General features: G+C 56.7%; 1 protein-coding gene across 6 annotated transcripts in view; it reads left to right on the top strand.

Annotated features, from left to right (window-relative positions):
- Positions 1–17,513, top strand: part of MYT1L (myelin transcription factor 1 like) — a 140,013-nt gene that overhangs the window by 20,729 nt on the left and 101,771 nt on the right. The gene's annotated exons all lie outside the window — the stretch shown is intronic.

Raw genomic sequence — 17,513 nt, forward strand, 5'->3', positions numbered from 1 at the left:
TGATGGGGAGGGTGAGGGGTCGGGGCTGGTCCCCTGAGTGATGGGGAGGGTGATGGGTCGGGGGCTGGTCCCCTGAGTGATGGGGAGGGTGATGGGTCGGGGGCTGGTCCCCTGAGCGATGGGGAGGGTGGAGGTAGGGAGCTGGTCCCCTGAGTGATGGGAGGGTGATGGGTCGGGGGCTGGTCCCCTGAGCGATGGGGAGGGTGGAGGTAGGGAGCTGGTCCCCTGAGTGATGGGGAGGGTGAGGGGTCGGGGGCTGGTCCCCTGAGCGATGGGGAGGGTGAGGGGTCGGGGGCTGGTCCCCTGAGTGATGGGGAGGGTGATGGGTCGGGGGCTGGTCCCCTGAGCGATGGGGAGGGTGGAGGTAGGGAGCTGGCTCCAGACGGGCAGGTCAGGCAACTCCTGAGGCAGGTCCCTGTGTCTCACACCCCTCGGCCTGGAAATGTGCCCCCAAGTCAGCAGCTGCTGGACCGTCCAGGCGCCCCATCCACCGAGGGGAGTGGTCCAGTACTCAGAGGCATGAGGAGGGTGGGGGGGCGGTCAGAGCCCCTTAGCCCATGGTCGGGAGTCCAGGCAGCAGTGCCAGGTGCCTGGATCTGCAGTCAGAACCAGTGGCCAGGGCCAGTCCTAGCTGAGCCCAGTCCCCGGGCCGTGTCAGAGGACAGCAGATGGCCTTACGTGCACACCTGGAGGAGCCCAGGGGTCAGGGGGACGACCGCGGTCCTGCTGGCGTGGGAAGGGGTGCTTGTCCTGCTTCTTGGAACTTTCGTCCTGAAGAGAAGACAGTGCTCCCAGGGCGGTACCCCGAGGAGTGAGTGAACCCCGAGTCCAGAACCATCTACGCAGTGCAGTTGGCAGAAGGCTTAGCAGAAAGGAGAGCGGCCTGAGCTGTGCTGTTGCCTGATGAGGTTGTAGTGGCTTCTTCGGAAGCAGTTTCTGGGCGACTTCGTTTCCAGCTGCAGAATAACTGGAAACCCACCTCAGACTGATGTGAGTGGCACAGAATGAGCCCTCCGCGTGCACTGGGACTCCATCCCCTGCCGGGCCTCCCTGCCCCCACCCCCAACCAGGCCTCAGCCTGGGCTGCCTGCTGGGGCCCCAGCTTCCGGAGGACGTGAGAGGGGGGCGGGTCCAGAAGCTCCCCCACCACAGCCGGGGAGGCAGGAGGAACTTCTGAGACACCACCCACATCATCCTTGGCTCTGGGGTTGCAGTGGGTCCAGCCTGGGCTGAGCACCTCCTGACTGCGAGCCCCGCCCTGGACTGGAGGTGGGGCCAGCTCCCCGCAGGCCACTGGCTGGGCTTCTCCAAGCAGGTCAGCCTCAGCTGGAACTTCCCAGAAAGGCCACCTCCTGGCTACACAGTCACCCTAGACCTGGCGAATCAGAAGCTGGGGGAGGGGCCCGCTGTCCTTTTCTTCCGACCCTGGGGTTCTGATGCTCCCCCTGTGTGAGGTCCCTGCCCCTGAAGACACAAGCCTATGTGCATGAAGGGCAGACAGCTGCTCTACCAGGGTTTGCAGGTAACAGGAGGACGGGTGCGTCCGGTGGACAACCGGAGAACAAAGCAGGTGCACGAATCTGGAAATCCACGGAAGGAAGCAGAGGGCACAGCCAGCACCTTGTCTCCAAGTCCCTTTGCGCCCAGAGTCGCTTGGGCTCTGCTGTAGTGTCCGCTCCCTGCCGAGACCCACCTTTGGAGCATCTAAGCCACACCTGGGCTTTATGAGTGGGAGCCTGAAGCAGCTCCACCTCACAGACTGCAGGCCCCACAGGAGGGTCCCCAGAAGCCCAAGCGTGCCCCCAACATTCCTGCCCCCAGTTTCACTTCTGGGTCTCCAGGAGCCGGGGGACAGTCATCTTCCACTTCACTCCGTCCACAGCCTGGACTGTCACGAACCTGCCAGTAGAGGAAACACGAGCACACCCTGACCATGTGTCCACTGAAGGACTGGATGGCCTCTTTGAACCAGGTGCGGGCTGTGGATCCTGGGTCAGGGCTCCGCCCTGTCCTGAGTGGGGGCCTCTTGCAGAGCTGATGCAGGGTTCCAGGTCACACAGCAGGTGGCTGCTCTGAGCCTCCAGCCAGCCCCTTCCTGTTCACGTCCCCTGGGCCAACGAGGCTCTGTGGTCCCCTGGCCGTCTGCCCTGAGCAGAGCACACAGATAACGAAGGGCCCAAGCGGCTGAAAGAAAACCTGGACACATCCCGGAACCCATGCTCGAGCCATTGAGGGGCTTGCTTTCCTGCATTAGACAGGACTGCCTGGTCCCGGGAGGCTCTCAGGGGCCCTGTGGCCCCAGGAACAAGCAGGAAGGTAACCGCACCTTGTCTTTCTGCGCGCCGCCTGTGTAATTCAGCAGATTTTGAAAGATCCACTCGCTGCACTTTAGTAGCCACCCTGCCAGCCATGAATACTACCTAACGCTGTATCTCATGGCATCAGAGATGTGCTGCCTGCATTTCCTAAAACTCTGGGGAGGAGGGAGTGGGGGCGCGAGCATCTCTACATTCTGTTCATCAGTAATGCATAGGATGCAGCAGTGCGCTCGCCTCCCTGGGTCAGCTCCCTGCCCCCCACCCCATGGCAGCTGTGTTCCCGTCGGATGCCCTGGACCTCTGTGCATCCCTTGGTGTGACCGAGGGGTCCTCACCTGCCTTCAGGTCCTGGGGCGGGGCAGCTAATTATGGAGGAGCTGATCGGCCCCGCCCAGGAGCAGAGCTCCCACCCCCAGGATGGGCAGAGCACAGCCACGTGGCCCTGCCGGGGCTGCTGCAGCCAGAGCGATGCCCTCTTCCAGCTCCTGGCACCCCCCTCGCCCGCGCCTCTCATGAGGCGCTAAGCAGATTATTACCGGAGCTGCAGTGCCTTGAGTGACTAATGAACTGAACTTTCCCCGAGGCAGCCTGGTTCTTGTCAGAGACACTTCTTAAATTAACCCAAACTGATTTCTAACAGACGACGGTAGAGGCAGAAGGGAGGAGATTAGGGGCGTCCGCCCTGAATCAGCCCCGCGGGGCTGCCAGGGGACCGTGCACGGCCCCGGCCCCGCCTCGCACTGGGCGGGCAGCCTGGCCTTGCAGTTTTGAAGCTTCCTAACGTGCAAAGGTGGAAAAGGGTGTGCTTTTCAGATCGTCTTAGCCGGTCCCCTCAGCGGGGTTTTACTGACAGAAACCAGAGAACTAGGCAGGGCGGGCGCAGAGGTGACTTGGGTTTCAGGTGTCAGGGGCTCACTTTCCTAAGTGAGGACTCCGCTTGAGATTGTAAAAGAACGGGTAGCAGAAGCGGGCAGCCTTCGGAGAGCATAGGTCCCCTCCCGCCACCGGGCTGCGCTCGGGGGAGCGTGATCTTTTCCCAGGTCGTCGGTCACCGTGGCGAGGGGTTTTTTACTTGGGCTTCTAAGGCGTCTTCCTCTTCGCATGAATCTCATGCTATGGATATAAATTTAAGTTTTTTAATTTTTATTTAACGTTATAACATGAGCTTTTGCTGATGCCGTTAACTGTTTCAATTTTAATTTTCACGGCTCAGCCCATCCTGTGGTGCTGTTGTAACTTATGCAGCACTTTTTATTGGAAATGCTTCAGTTGTTTTAAATGTTCCATATGATGCGTCAAGAGCGGTCGGTATCTCTGCGGAGAGTGTGTATGGCCTTGGGCTCTTTCCTTGGGGCGGCCGGTCACGAGGAGGAGCCTTGCGTTGAAGGCCGTGAGGACAGGAGCTGCTTCAGGAGTTTCCCTCCGGCAAGATGGGACCTGTTTCCACGCCCCACAGAGAACGGAAAGGGCCCCTGTTTCCTCCTGCAAATAATATGGAATGATTATTTTTAAAACAGTTCCTTCTTACGCAAAACATTTTGTTTGTTTGTAAAAGGATACATTTTTGAATGACTGGTCATTTTTTGAACGATGCCACGCTATCACCAGAAAATTCTGGGGAAAGTCAAGGTTTGCAAGTTGAGCTACACCTGTTTCCTTTTCAAGGCACTCACTGGTTAGGGTTCAGCTGACCTGGCCTCCAGCTGCCTCCTCCAGGACTTACTGCAGGGGGTGCTCCCTGGAGCTGAGTAAGGAGGGGGCTCCAGGCAAAAGGCGAAGGGCTCTCATTCTCTGTCCTGGCCACTTGGTTGCCCTCCTGCCACCCGCCAGCCTCAAATTCCAAGCCCAGGAGCAGAAAAGAACGCTGTGGCCGGCCACCAGAGCCACCAGCCATGGGCTTCAGGGCGGGCACTGTGCCCCTGAGGGAGGAAATTGTAGCAGAACATTCTAATAAAATGTCTTTAGACTTTAAAATGATTCCAATCCAGGCTTGCAAGGATCCGCAGGTATTCTGCATCAGGGCCCTTGAGTCTGCCTTTCTCCGGCCTTCCTCCAGCTGGGCACCCCTGGGTGCAATGGTCTCTTTGCCCCTGTGCTGCTGGTGGCAAGAGCTCCACCTGATGGTGGGTAGAGCAAGCCGGGCAGCAGGTGGGCAGACACTTCTGAGGCAGCCACCGAGCAGAGGCACGGCCATGCCCCTAGACACACACATCGATGACAGAGAAGGCAAAGGGACAGTTACCATTCAGCATGCCCCATGGTGGATGTGGGCGTGGGAGACCAGAGGGCAGTGAGCAGGTGGAAGGCTGGCTTTCAACCCAGTGTGGAACCTCACCCAGGGGCCACTTTTCAGAAAGGCCAGCACTTGTTAGCGAGTTACGCAGAGGCCGGAGCGAAGTGGTCCCCGCCGTGGCCAGGCGGAATGTGACCCTACGGGTGCTGCTGAGATGCTCTGATGGCTCGTTGCTCTGTGCTCCCTGCACACACAGCTGTCAGCAGAAGGGATATCTGGGGACAAGGAGACACCGCCCTGGAAGTATTTATGACGGCGAGGTAGGGTGTGTGACCTTGACAGCCACGCACACGCACGTCCAGAGCACAGGATGCGGGGAGGGCACAACCCGGCGGCAGGAGGCAGGGTCCTGGGAGAGCACTGGACACGCGGTGCCCACGAGAGCCCTCCTCCCAGGCGACTCTGTCCCTGCCTGAAACACTGGGCAGGGACCAGACAGGGAAGGGACAAGGGCTTCGCTCTGTCCTGCCGCTTAACACAGTGGGCACTGTGTGTGCCACTTAATGCGAGAAGCCGCAGGGACACAGAACCCCCAACTCGACCACACTGTGGAAAACAGATCTGGAAGACCCGTGTGGTCCCAGCTTGAGCTCCAGCTCCGCCCACGCCTCGTCTACACCCTGCACCCTCCAGCTGCCGCGTGAGTCTTCACTGTGCGGGACGCCCCCCACCATTCCTTCGAGCGTGGGCTTCCTTACCTGCGCAGGAGTCCCGGTGTCTCAAACGCGACATCCCATCTGAACAAACTCTCTCAGGCGCCTGCCACCCCTGCACAGTGTCTGCCCGTGGACAGATTCCCCCAAACAGAGTGTCATCAGCTCAGAAGACAGAGGAGAGTCCATCATCCCCCCCCCCAGCCCCCACACGCTTTGCTCATTCCCCCCCCACCCCCGGCCTGCCGGGAAATGTGGCTGCTGCCACGGAGGATGCTGAGAGGGGAAGGGGAGGGACAGCGACTGAAGCGAGCCGACGGGTCAGCGTTTCACCCAAACGTCCAGTCCTCGGGGCGACCCCCCTTCTCTGGGGAGGAAGGCTCATGCCCACCACCTACCGTCTCTCACCTGGGCAGCACGGAGGCGCCAGGAGATGAAACGGCACCTCGCCGAGGAGGCCAGCGCCTGCAGACACGCAGACACAATGGGTGTCCCAGGTGTCCTCGGCATTATGCTAGGGAGCAGGGGATAGAGGACGAAGCCTGCATCCCCTCCCCGAGGGGACACCCTCCCACTGGCCAGTGAGCGGGCCGGACCAGGCGTGGAGCGGGGAGCTTTATGTGCCCCCAAATCATTTCGGGTACCGAGTCCAAGCTCTTTGTTAAGCAGCTGTGCCAAGTGCCGAGATCCGCTCGGTGACAGACCTATCCCGGCTGCCAGATGGGCTCAGAACCGAGCAGAGAAGGCACGAGACCCCAGCTCAGGAGCTCCAGCCAGTGGGGAGGCTGAGGCCAGGGGAGGGACTGAGAGGCCAGAAAAGGAGGCGGAGTCACCCGGCCCACGGCTGGGGAGAGGGTGTGGGTACTGCAGTGGGGAGGCACCCCAGGAAGGGGCCTGTGCTCATAAGAAGACCCCCATCTTGGGTGTCCCTGGGACAAGGGGATGTGGACGCCCCAGCCTTAGCCTGAGGCCCCCCGAGGCGCCACCTCCTCTGAACAAAGGCCCCCCTGCCTTCTCGGGTCACCATGAGAAGACCGGTCGTCTGTCACGGGAAAGTCTAATACCTACCGTCGTCCAAGCCTGGGAGAAGGGCCGTGGTCCGAGGAATAGTGGAGACGCGGGCTTGAGGTTGGAATTCTGTGACAAAGAGCAGCCTGGCCGCGGCGTGACGCTCTAGCTCAAGGTCTGGGCCTTCTTACAACAAGGATTTCTCGTGGTTTTTAGAAAAGCAAAAAACTGGAATGAAAATACTGCATCCAGGTGAAATGTTACCCAAACCCGGGCGGGAAGCCCCGTCGGCAGAAGAACTTGGTCGCAAGGTTACGCTTCCTCCACAGACATGCAGGCACAGCAGTGGAACTCGCCTTTTCAAAGAAATTAAAGTCAGGGCCCAGCATGGAGAAGACATTCTTAAACCTTTTACAACGACCAGATTTCAAGGCTTGTTATTTGTAGCCCAATGGCCATGAAACTGCAGAAGCATCTGTGGCCAAAACCCCTGAGCACGTCTGATCTCGTCTGATCGTAAAGGACAGAACAGCCTGGAAAATCCACGCGGAGTAAGAAGAGCTCGCATTTGCTGCAAAACTGATTAGAAGATGCATGTTTAAGAAGCTTCATAATTTCCAGGAGAGACGGATTTGGCCTGGAGTGTGGACAGGCCTGTGTGTGTGCTGCGCGTACGTGTGGCCTTGTATTTCAGTCAGGTATTTATACATGATTGCGACAATGGCCATAGTTCTCTGAGCCACGAACGCTCACATGCGTCTTCTCCATCCCCAGGCTGAACATGTAAACCTCTCAATCCTTCCGTTTAAAATCCTACCAGAATTTTAACCATTTCACAATTGAATAATTTCCTACTGGCTGTATAAAGACAAAACACTGTCTTGGAGCATCTGAAGCAGAGGATTCTGGTAAGACTTTGAGGCAGAGTAAGAAATTTTTAGCTTTTCGTTTACATCTGTTTTCCTATATCTTGGTCCCTGGGGCAAAGATGTACCTGGTAAGATCATAAATTCTCATATAGATTGTTTCTCAGTTCTTTCTACTAATCTCTTTTATTGAAGTGTAGTTGATTTGCAACGTTGTGTTAGTTTCAGGGGTACAGCAAAGCGATTCACACGTATATATATTCTTTTTCAGATTATTTTCCATCGTAATAGGTCATTACGAGATTCTGAGGATAGCTGCTGTGTGACGTAGGTCCCTGTTGCAGGTTCTCTGTTTTGTGTGTGGTCCGTGTGTCTGTTCCTCCAGGCTCCTGATTTGCCCTCCTCCCCCCACGACCCCTTTGGTGACTGTAACTTTATTTTCTTTATCTGTGAGTCTGTTTTGTACAAATTCATGTGAGTCATTCTTTTAGGTTCTGCGTAGAAGTGACGATACAGGATGTTGGTCTCTGACGCATTTCACTGAGTACAGTCCTAAGTCCACCCGTGTTGCTGCAAATGGCACCATTTCATTCTTTATGGCTGAGTAGTATTCCATTGTGTGTGTGTGTGTACCACATCTACTTAACCCATTCATCTTTTTTTGGTCTTTTTAGGGCCATACTCACAGCATATGGACGTTCTCAGGCCAGGGTCCAAATCGGAGCTGTCGCCACTGGCCTACACCATAGCCACAGCCACACCAGATCCGAGCCACATCTGCAACCTGCACCACAGCTCACGGCAACGCTGGAGGCTTAGTGCACTGATCGAGGCCAGGGATGGAACCTGTGTCCTCCCGTGTGTGCCAGTCAGATTCGTTTCCGCTGCGCCGCGACGGGAGCCCGATCCATTTCTCTGTTGATGAAGGCTCGGGTTGCTTCCCTGGCTCGTCCGTCATGCACAGGATGGCGCCTCGGTGACCACTGGGATGCATGTATCTTTTCCAGTGGGAGTTGGCATCTTCTCCAGGTATATGCCCAGGAGTGGAATTGCTGAATCATGCGGTAACTCTATTTTTTAATTTTTTAAGGAACCTGCATACTGTTCCCGTAGAGGCTGCACCGGTTTACGTCCCCCGCAGGGCAGGAGGGCTCCCCTCTCTCCACGCCCCTCCAGCGTCTGTCATTTGTAGACTTTTGGAGGATGACCGTGTGACTGGGGCGAGGTGGTGCCTCACTGCTGCGACTGGCGTTTCCCTCGTTCTCAGCGCGGTGGGCATCGTTTCACCTGCTGTGGGCCGTCCGTGTGTCTCTTTGGAGAAACGTCTGTTTAGATCTTCTGCCCATGTGTTGATTGGGACGGTTGTTTTCTCCATGTAGAGCCGTATGACCTGGTTGTAGATTTTGGAAATTAAGCCCTGGCGGGTCTCATGGTTTGCAAATATTCCCTCCCCCTCTGGGGGCTTGTTCAGTTCTTCCGCTCAGACTCCATTACTCTAACTCGAGGTGGGAGCAGTGGTGCAATTTCAGGAGCTTGATCGCACCCCTGCAGCAGGGCACGTGGCAGCTGGCTCAGGCATGACCGCAGTCCGATCACTGCGGCCTCGCTGTCGCTGTGGCTCAGGTACGGCTGCAGCAGCCTCGGAAGCACACAGCGCGACAGTCTCTTGCCAATGACGTTGTCACAGTCGCTGCCTCGATTGTTGAATTTCTTCATCTGGATTAAACACAGACCAAATAGTGAGCGATGCTGTGTTCTCAAATGTGACCTAGCACCTTTCTGACCCAGGGCACATGTGTCAGCTTGTAAATATTCAGACAGAGGAAGCTGTAACTCCTACGCTGCTGACAGTCGAGCTGAGCCCGCTGTCCATCACCAGCGACTTCCTCTGTGGACGTGTTCCGTGTTCCTTAAGCCGAGAGGGATGATGCTTAAGCAGCAGTGAGTGTTAGGAGCACAGTTGATGGGCCCCCAGGAGAAGCATTTGTTTCCGGCTGATGCTCATTTCCGCTTTCATCCTGGCCCAGCAGAAATGTGCTCACTCAGCAGGTGGAAAGCCGATCGTATTCTGACCTCCTGCGTGTCACTGAGTCCCTCTGGCCTTCGTCCCGTCCTCTTCTGGGTGAAGAGGGCCCTGAGTGGTTGGTTGCTGGAGCTCCTCGCCTACAGGCCCTGCTGGTCTGGGGCCTTGCCTTAGAGCGTCTCCCAGCGAGTGGGTCACCAAGCCACCCGGAACTGGCCGCTTCAAGAGACATTGTTACCGTCCCAGGTCTTTGGCTCAGATAGGAAGAGTCAAAGTGAAGTTCTCGGGCAGCTGAATTCGTCAGTCTCACTGGCAAGGAGCAGGTCGGCTGCTGGGGTGCTTCTCTCCACATGCTCCGTCTCTGGCTTCTAGTGGCAGGTGCCATATATGCTGCTCTGCAGGTGGAAGGGAGGTGGCCGGTGTTTGACGGGAAGCCCTGTGCTGGAACCAGACTGAAGACCACAGGCTCACAGCAGAATCGTCAGTACCATCCGTCAGTAGGACACACGCTCCTTCCTGGGGTTAGGCGGGTTAATGACACGGCAGATGCCTCAAGAGAGGGTGGAAACCGATAAACTGAGGTCCTCGATAAGCCCTGGAACAGTCAGGAACAGTATAAGGTAGTGTTTCGTGGTGCAGAGTTCTTAAAGGCCGCAGACCCTGAATTCCAGGCCGATCGATGGGGAGGAAGGGCTTGAGCTGGTCCCAAAGGGCGGGTCTGGGGTCGCTCCGGGCCAGGACGGCGATGCGTGAGCACAGAACTGTAGGGCGGGTCGCCACGGGCAGGGCAAGCGTGGGCATGTGGTGGCATCCGCAGTTCCAGGAAGGACAGAGCCGCGTTGTTCAAGTTCTTAGAAAGTAAATAGCCGATGCCAGGCTTCAAGATACAGGAACACCCTTCCTCGCCAGCGTGCCTTGCAGACCTAACCAAGATGACAGCGAGAAGTCTGGTCCTTAAGGGCCGAAGGACCCTGGGGAGCAGCCCCCAAATGTCAGACGCTGGAAAGGAGAGAGCTGTATGCTGTGGGGCCCAGCAGAACCCCTGCCCCAACAACAGCCGGCTCTAAGGGGCAGGTGACGCCACTGTGGGACCTGGTGGGAATTCTGAAGGGGTGGTGACCACGAGTCTGCAAATGGGGAGGCTTTACGTGTGTGTGGCCCGCAGGTACCGTCCCCCGCTCTGCCTCTGCCGCAGGAGCCAGACGAACCAAGCCGCTCGCAGCCTAGAGACGTAGTGAGCTTCGAGTGGCTCTCCAGAGAGGACAGAGCACAGAGTTTACTGCTAGAGTCCCTGGGCAGGTAGGGCCTCTCTGCGTCTGGAAGCCTGAGAGCCTGGAGGGTCTCCCACACTGGATTCGGAGCGTGTTGTCCTCCAGGACAGCAGCCCCACCCCTACCCACTGGGAGCTTGAAAGAGCCTTCTCTGCGGGTCCATCAGGAGGGAAAGCACAGGCTTCACGTGTGTTCCCTGCAAAGCAGCCCTGCAGGTCCTTGTGCCTGAGGCTCACAGGCAACTCGATGAGTCTCCCCGTGTGGGGAGGGAACGGCCAAGGTTATGCCTCCACGACGAAAACAGTGAAGAGAAGAAGCACCCTGAAGAGACAGAGCTGATGTGCAGAGAAGCCTTTTAAAGATTTTGAGACTGGGAGTTCCCATCATGGCTCAGTGGTTAACGAATCTGACTAGGAACCATGAGGTTGCGGGTTCGATCCCTGGCCTGGCTCAGTGGGTGAAGGATCTGGCGTTGCCCTGAGCTATGGTGTAGGTCGCAGACACGGCTTGGATCCTGTGTTGCTGTTGCTGTGGTTGTGGCTGTGGCATAGGCCGGCAGCTTCAGGTTGGATTCAACCCCTAGCCTGGAAACCTCCATCTGCCACAGACATGGCCCTAAAAGAGCAAAAAAAAAAAAAAAAAAAAAAGTCAGAAAAAGAAAAAGAGAGAGAAAAGGCTCCAAGAAAGATTGAGGATAAAGTTGAAGAAATCTCCCAGTTTGAATGTGAAAATTATAGGGGAAAATAGGAGAAAAAAATGATAAGACAATGAAAGAGCCCTCCCAGAAACACAGTATCCAAATGACAGTGATCCAGACAAGAGAGGAGAGATGGCAAAAAGAAAACAGTGCCAGACGCATTTCAAAAAATTGCCCTGACCCACGTCTCCAGGTCAATGCAGCCCATCAGGTGCCGGGCACTGTGTGGGGGACACAGCCCCCCAGAGAGCCGTGGGGGTCTAAGCTGCAGACAAGGATCCCCCGGGCTTCCAGTGAGGAGGAGGAGGAAACAGCTGATTTCATGCAAACGGTCAAAAATCATACTAGTATCAGTTTTTGACACGACAACCAGGAACCAGAACCCAAAGGAGAAACTAAGTCGTGGGGAAACGCTCAGCGCTGCCGCTACCTACGGCATCCATCCACTGAGCGGGACGGGGGCTCGGGGCCCTGAAGTCGGGTCCCCGATGTCCCTCGGTGCCCCTTCCTCAGCAAGCTCTGTCTGGAGGGTGAACTCCCCCCGACACAGATGACCCAGGAGGGGGGACCCCGCGTCCGAGACGCGGAGACCCAGCCCAGGGAGGGGCCTTCCCATGGAGGGGGTGGTGTGTGGGCCTGATGGGCGGAGGCCACGGGTAGGCCAGATGACCGCCCCAAGGCCGAAGAGGCTTGAACCCAGTGGGGAGCTGGATTCGAGTCGTGAAAGGCACACAGAAAAGTCCGCAGCAGAGTCAAGTTAATAAAAATTGTTCATCTCAGGAGTTCCGCCATGGCGCAGTGGAAACGAACCTGACTAGGAACCATGAGGTTGCAGGTTCAATCCTGGCCTCACTCAGTGGGTTAAGGATCCGGCGTTGCCATGAGCTGTGGTGTAGGTCGCAGACGCAGCTCGGGTCTGGTGTTGCTGTGGCTGTGGCATAGGCTGGCGGCCACAGCTCCGATTAGACTCCATATACCGCAGGTGTAGCCCTAAAGAGATAAAAAGACAACCACAACAAAAAAATTGTTCACCGAACATCTTTCGATGCCCAGGACAGTTATGTGACGTTTAACTTAAAGATAATGTACTTCTCAAATCACCTTGACTCTTGTTTACCACCCCCTACAGAGAATCAAAGAGCAAAATTAAAGAAATACTTCAAAATGCAGGTAAAACTGCATTCGTTTTACTAATATATGTGTTACTGAAAAGATACAGGAAAGTGTCTGGAATGCTAGCTGTTTAATTTGATAAGTGAGTGAATTAAATTGCTTCTAAGGTACTTTTAAATGCCTTTGTGTATGTTGAAGACATGTAGGAATAACCCTCTAAAAGCTCAGCTGTGAGAAAGGATGTCAGCTGGGAGTCAGACAGGAAGGGGGAGAAAGTGAGGAAAAGAGCGCGGGGGCTTCCGCAGCACCTCCCACGCTGCTCAGAAGCACTTTATGTATTTTTAATGTTTTTCGTTAGAGGTCTGAGATAGGTATTGCTGGTCCATCTTACAGATGGAGAAAGTTGAGGCTGGTAGGAATCGTTTCCGTTAAGTAGCTGTGTGATCCTGAGCAAGTTTCAGTTCCTAAAGAGTCGCTTTTGCACTGATGTCGCTCGGAAGCTGTTCACAGGCTCTGCTTGGGCCTGGCCGCCTGCCGTCCATTCGCTCAGCAGCGCGCGTGGCCGGCCTGCCCTCCCCGGGATTGGCACCAGGAAGCACGTGTGCCGTGTTCCGGCCACTCCGCCCTAAGGCGGTGTTTCTGCCTCTTCAGCGGGGGCAAAACCAAGACGGGGACACAGGCTTTCCGATACCGTTTGGTGTTACTCGGCCTTGAGATTTTCAGCAAGTAACGCAGAATCTCCGCTCTGGGAGTGGGGGTTTTGATAGACCCTGCCTCGCAGGTCGTCACAGGGCGTCATGGCTCCCGTCTCTAAAGGTTCCAGGGGACAGCAGGGACAGGGACGGAGTGAGTGTCTTCCCGGGGTGTTGGCGTTGGCCAAGCCCACAGCAGAGCTCGGACTCCAGCGTCGGGTTCAAACCCTGTGATTCCAAGGATTTGCCCTTCCCACGGCCGAGGCTATTCAGGCGCCGCAGGAGAGAAGTCACCACCAGCACCCCTGTGGGCCTCAGAATGACCTTGGCGCTTCTGCTCCACGGGCAGCTGCTCCACGAACAGACCCTCAGCAGGTGGGGCGTCTCTGCCAGATGTGTTTTTCAGCTTCTGAGACTCTGCCTCTTGTTCTTATTAAAATTGGAGGAGCGAGGAGTTCCCCGGTGGCCTAGCGGTTGAGGACCCGGCACTGTCACTGCTGTGGCTTGGCTTTGATCCCTGACCCAGAATGACCCGGGAAGGCTGCAGGCGCGGCTGAAAGGAAGGAATCGGGGAAGTGAGAGAGAGACACTGAAGGTGACAGTGCAAGTGGCACTGAGCAGCTGCAACACGCACTGTCTCACATACACGTGTTTGCTGCAGGGGCTCCACAGCCCACAACCGGTTTTCCAGACAAGCCCGGTACAAAAGACCAAGGGTCGTTTAAATCAAGGTAACACCAGAAAGACTGTGAAAGCTCCAGCAACCGAAAGACGTGCCAAGGGACCCACCGGAACAGAGGAGGCCGTGGCATCTCAGCGCCTGGAGGCGCCTGGAGCTGAGGGCGCGGCCATTGGTCACTTTAAGTCACTCGAGCACGGGTGAAACATGCACCGCGTGATCTTACAGGTCACCAGGCCCGCGAACACTCTCAAGGGTCTGCGGTGGGAAGACACACAAGTGCGCGTTCGGCAGCTCCCCAGCGACGGGGACCTGGGAGCAGCCCGTCACAGCCCACCGGCCTTTCCTGGCCTCCGGCGGGCGGCCCAGCTCGGGGTGGGCAGAGGCGGCAGCACAGCCGCCGGGCCCTGCTGGGAGCGGCTGGTGCGCTGGGTCAGGGGAGGCCTTCTCCCGGCAGGACCCGGTCCTCTGGGACGGCCACGTCTGGTTTTGCTGGCGTGGCCCAGGGCACGCTCCCTGGCGGCCAGAAGACCGGGCCTTCTGGAAGTCCCACTTCGGGAATCTGAGGCACCTCAGATCCTCCCTCACCCTCGCCTGCCCTCTGGAGCCCGCTCCAGATTTCTCGCTCGGCGCTATTTATTGAGCGCCTGTGTCCAGTGTGGCAGCCACTAGCCGCAGAGGCCATTGAAATGGGACTGGCGCCTCTGAGGAATTAAGGTTAAAATCTGTAATTTTTTTTGGCCATGCCTGCAGCCTATGGAAGTTCCTGGGTCAGGGATGGAACCCACGCCCCAGCAGGGACCTGAGCCAGTGCAGTGAGAGCGCCACATCCTTAACCTGCTGCACCACGAGGGAACTGCATAAAATCTTCTTTAATTTTGTAAGTAGCTACATATGACTACTGGCTCCTATACTGGAGGTTGAAGCTCTAAAAATGGAATGATCCACGAAACACAAGCCGGCTTCTCAATCTCGTGAAGAAGAAAGACAGTATGTCAACCCATAATTACGCTAGGATATGATAAGTGCTTCCACTTTTATTAAATGGGAAAAACTGTAGTTTGTCCATTCAGCAAATACTTACTGAGCGACCGTCAAACACAAGGTTCCATCAGACACCGTGGGCAGCGGAGCCTGGACCGTCCCAGGGGTGGGAGATGAGGCTGAAGGGCCCGCACTGGCACCTGCCAAGGTCTCCACCTGGGGTTTCACCTTGGCACCTGATCCCCAGCTTTGCTCTGTCATTCCAGGGACATTCCAGAACTGAGGTTCTGGCATTTTTTAGAAGGATTTCTGTTGACATGAGCCCAGATGAGTCCGGGTGAGGCGGCAGCTGGGAGGCAGGCTGGCTTTTCCAGAATCTGGACCAACCTCCCCTGCCAGGTAGAAGAGAGTGCACCTCAGGGGTGCAGATTCTGTCCTGCCGGCCACCCTGGCACAGACACGATGGGCGCACCTCTGGTTTGAGGAGCCGTACTCGGCAGCGCCCGTCCTGGAACTGCCCCCCAAGGCTCCACTTTGAAATATTCCCAACACTGGGTTTCATAGACCACGAGGCACCCGTCTTCCCGGCGCGACCTCCATCCAGGTGCTGTTTGACGCAAGTAGAGTGACGTCTGTCCTGTGGGCTTGAATCCGGTTGTCCTGGCTACAGTAGATACCAGGCACCTGCCGTTGGTGGGCGTGGGGCAGCTGGAGGAGGCACAGGACGCATCCGTTTAATGTTGGAGGGCAGTGGCATTTGCAGTTTCCCGCAGTGGCCGCCCGCAAAAGCCTGAGCATCAAACCGTGGGAACTGGCAGAAGATGCTGCAAGTTTGAGGCCAGCTAATTCCAAAAAGGCCGGGGGAAAAAGGAATCCAAATGGGTTACAGCAGTGTAGGCCAAGGAGTGAAACCAACCCAGGCAGAGCGAGAAGGCAGCTCCGTTCTCCCACCCCGACCTTGCAGCCCGACCGTGGAAGGGCCGAGTGACACACGAGCCGTCTCGAGCCCGGGGGCAGCTGAGCGTAAGGAAGGGCCAAGAACCCCGCCCAGGGCAGGTTCTACACCTTCTGCAGAGGCTCCCGCCGCCAGCGGGGCGGGGCCTTCCGAGTGACGGTCCTGAGACGCACGGAGCCACCTGGTTTCACATCACTTCCAGCATCTGATGGTGGGAGCAGCCTGGCTGCCTGGGGCACATGCGGCTTTGACACGGAGCAGACCACCCAGCACAGTGTGGATGAACCGAGAGAAGAGGGGGGATGGGCAGGCCCGATAGTCCTCTCGACCTGCAAGGTCACGGCAGCGTCGGGAAGAACGGGAGGAGCAAGCCTCACACCTGCTGGTTGGTTCGTATAAACGCAGAGTGAGCACTTGGCACTCAGACCCAGGACCCTGTCTCTGGAAGGCTGGCTGGTAGGAGCTGGACTTGACGGGTTGCCAGGGGTGGCGGTGAGGGGAGGTGCCATCCGGCAACACCGTGGATTGTTTGTCCGAGATGACAGACTCAGAGTCCCCCCAAACCCATGTAGACGTTCGCGTGAAAGAAATCTCAGATATCCATTTATCTCCTATGAGAAATTCTCTGTAGGCCAATATTTGTTTTCTTTGTCATTTTCTGACCGTAATAACTATTACTCTTGTTTCGATTGGTGCATCTTTAAGAGACGAGAACATTCGAGAGGTGGGAGACCCACTGCCGCCTGTTTCACAGGGAGGAGGCCCTCCTGCCTTGGGCCCCGTCCCCATTCTCTTGGGCCCGCTGATGGGTCCTTCCCACACCCTTGCCGTCCCCTTCCCAACATGCAGGTTTGGTTGCATCACGGATGGCCTGAAAGAGCTCAGATAACTCAGGTCCCTGCGTAAAGCTCCAGAGTCCCACAGTCAGCCCGCAAGGCTGTTCGGAGCCGGCAGGGCTCTCCGCGTTTCCTCCGGGGCCCTGCGCGTCTCTTTCCAGCCCACCTCCTGCGCAGCCTTTCCTGGGGAGCCCATGCTCCCTTGACTGCCGGCCCCTCTTTTATGACATAGTAACCAATGTGTATTTTATGCTCTGCCTGTTCATTCAGTATCTATTTTTGGAGTATGACTCCCCAGGTACTTGTGAGCACCCATGACTCCCCTGGTTACTTGATGGGCACCCATGACTCCCCAGGTACCTGATGGGCATCCCTGAGCCCCCAGGTACTTGATGAGAGCCCATGACTCATCAGGTGCTTGATGAGCACCCGTGACTTCCAGGTGTTTGATGAGCATCCATGACTCCCTGGTTACTTGGTGAGATCCCATGACTCCACACCTACCTGATAAGAGCTCATGACTCCTTGCGTACTTGATGCCCCATGGTAAATGGTGACCAGAGGTTCTGAAGCAGAATTACAGGCATGTCTGAGTCTCCATTGGACCATAGGTGACTTGCAGTGTGGGTGTGTGCCTTTCACCTCTGAATCTCCTGTTCAGCAGAGTCCAGCACAGAGCAGGCTCCCCCAAAATAGGCGCTGGATGGGTTCGTGACTGAATAAATATCTCACCCTTCCCAGGTGAGCCAGTGATAGTCTGCGGGCATCCCTTCCAGAGTGTTCCGCTAGTGGTGGAGATCGTAGCCTTGCTTTAGACGAATGGAGGAGCTGCCCGCAGCGTTTTCCCATGTGGCGTGTTCCCCATTCCTTGCAGTATGTGCATAGGATTTCCAGGAAGAAAAGAATTCTAATTCACAGCAAAGCTTTGGAAACCTGCCCTTTCTCACGGGAAGGTTATGAGCTCCTGCTGTAAAGGTCTCACTCAATTTGGGGCCGATTTCAGCATGATTCGTGCTGGCTGCCAAACGCACCAGGCAGCTTCCGTGTTGCTGGGGCAGGACTGGCGCGTTCGGGAGAGGTTGAGTTGGACACTTGCTGCCATCAGCAGGCGTTTGTGGTCCGTGC

Source organism: Phacochoerus africanus, chromosome 5 (assembly GCF_016906955.1).
Source record: "Phacochoerus africanus isolate WHEZ1 chromosome 5, ROS_Pafr_v1, whole genome shotgun sequence".
Lineage (NCBI taxonomy): Eukaryota > Metazoa > Chordata > Mammalia > Artiodactyla > Suidae > Phacochoerus > Phacochoerus africanus.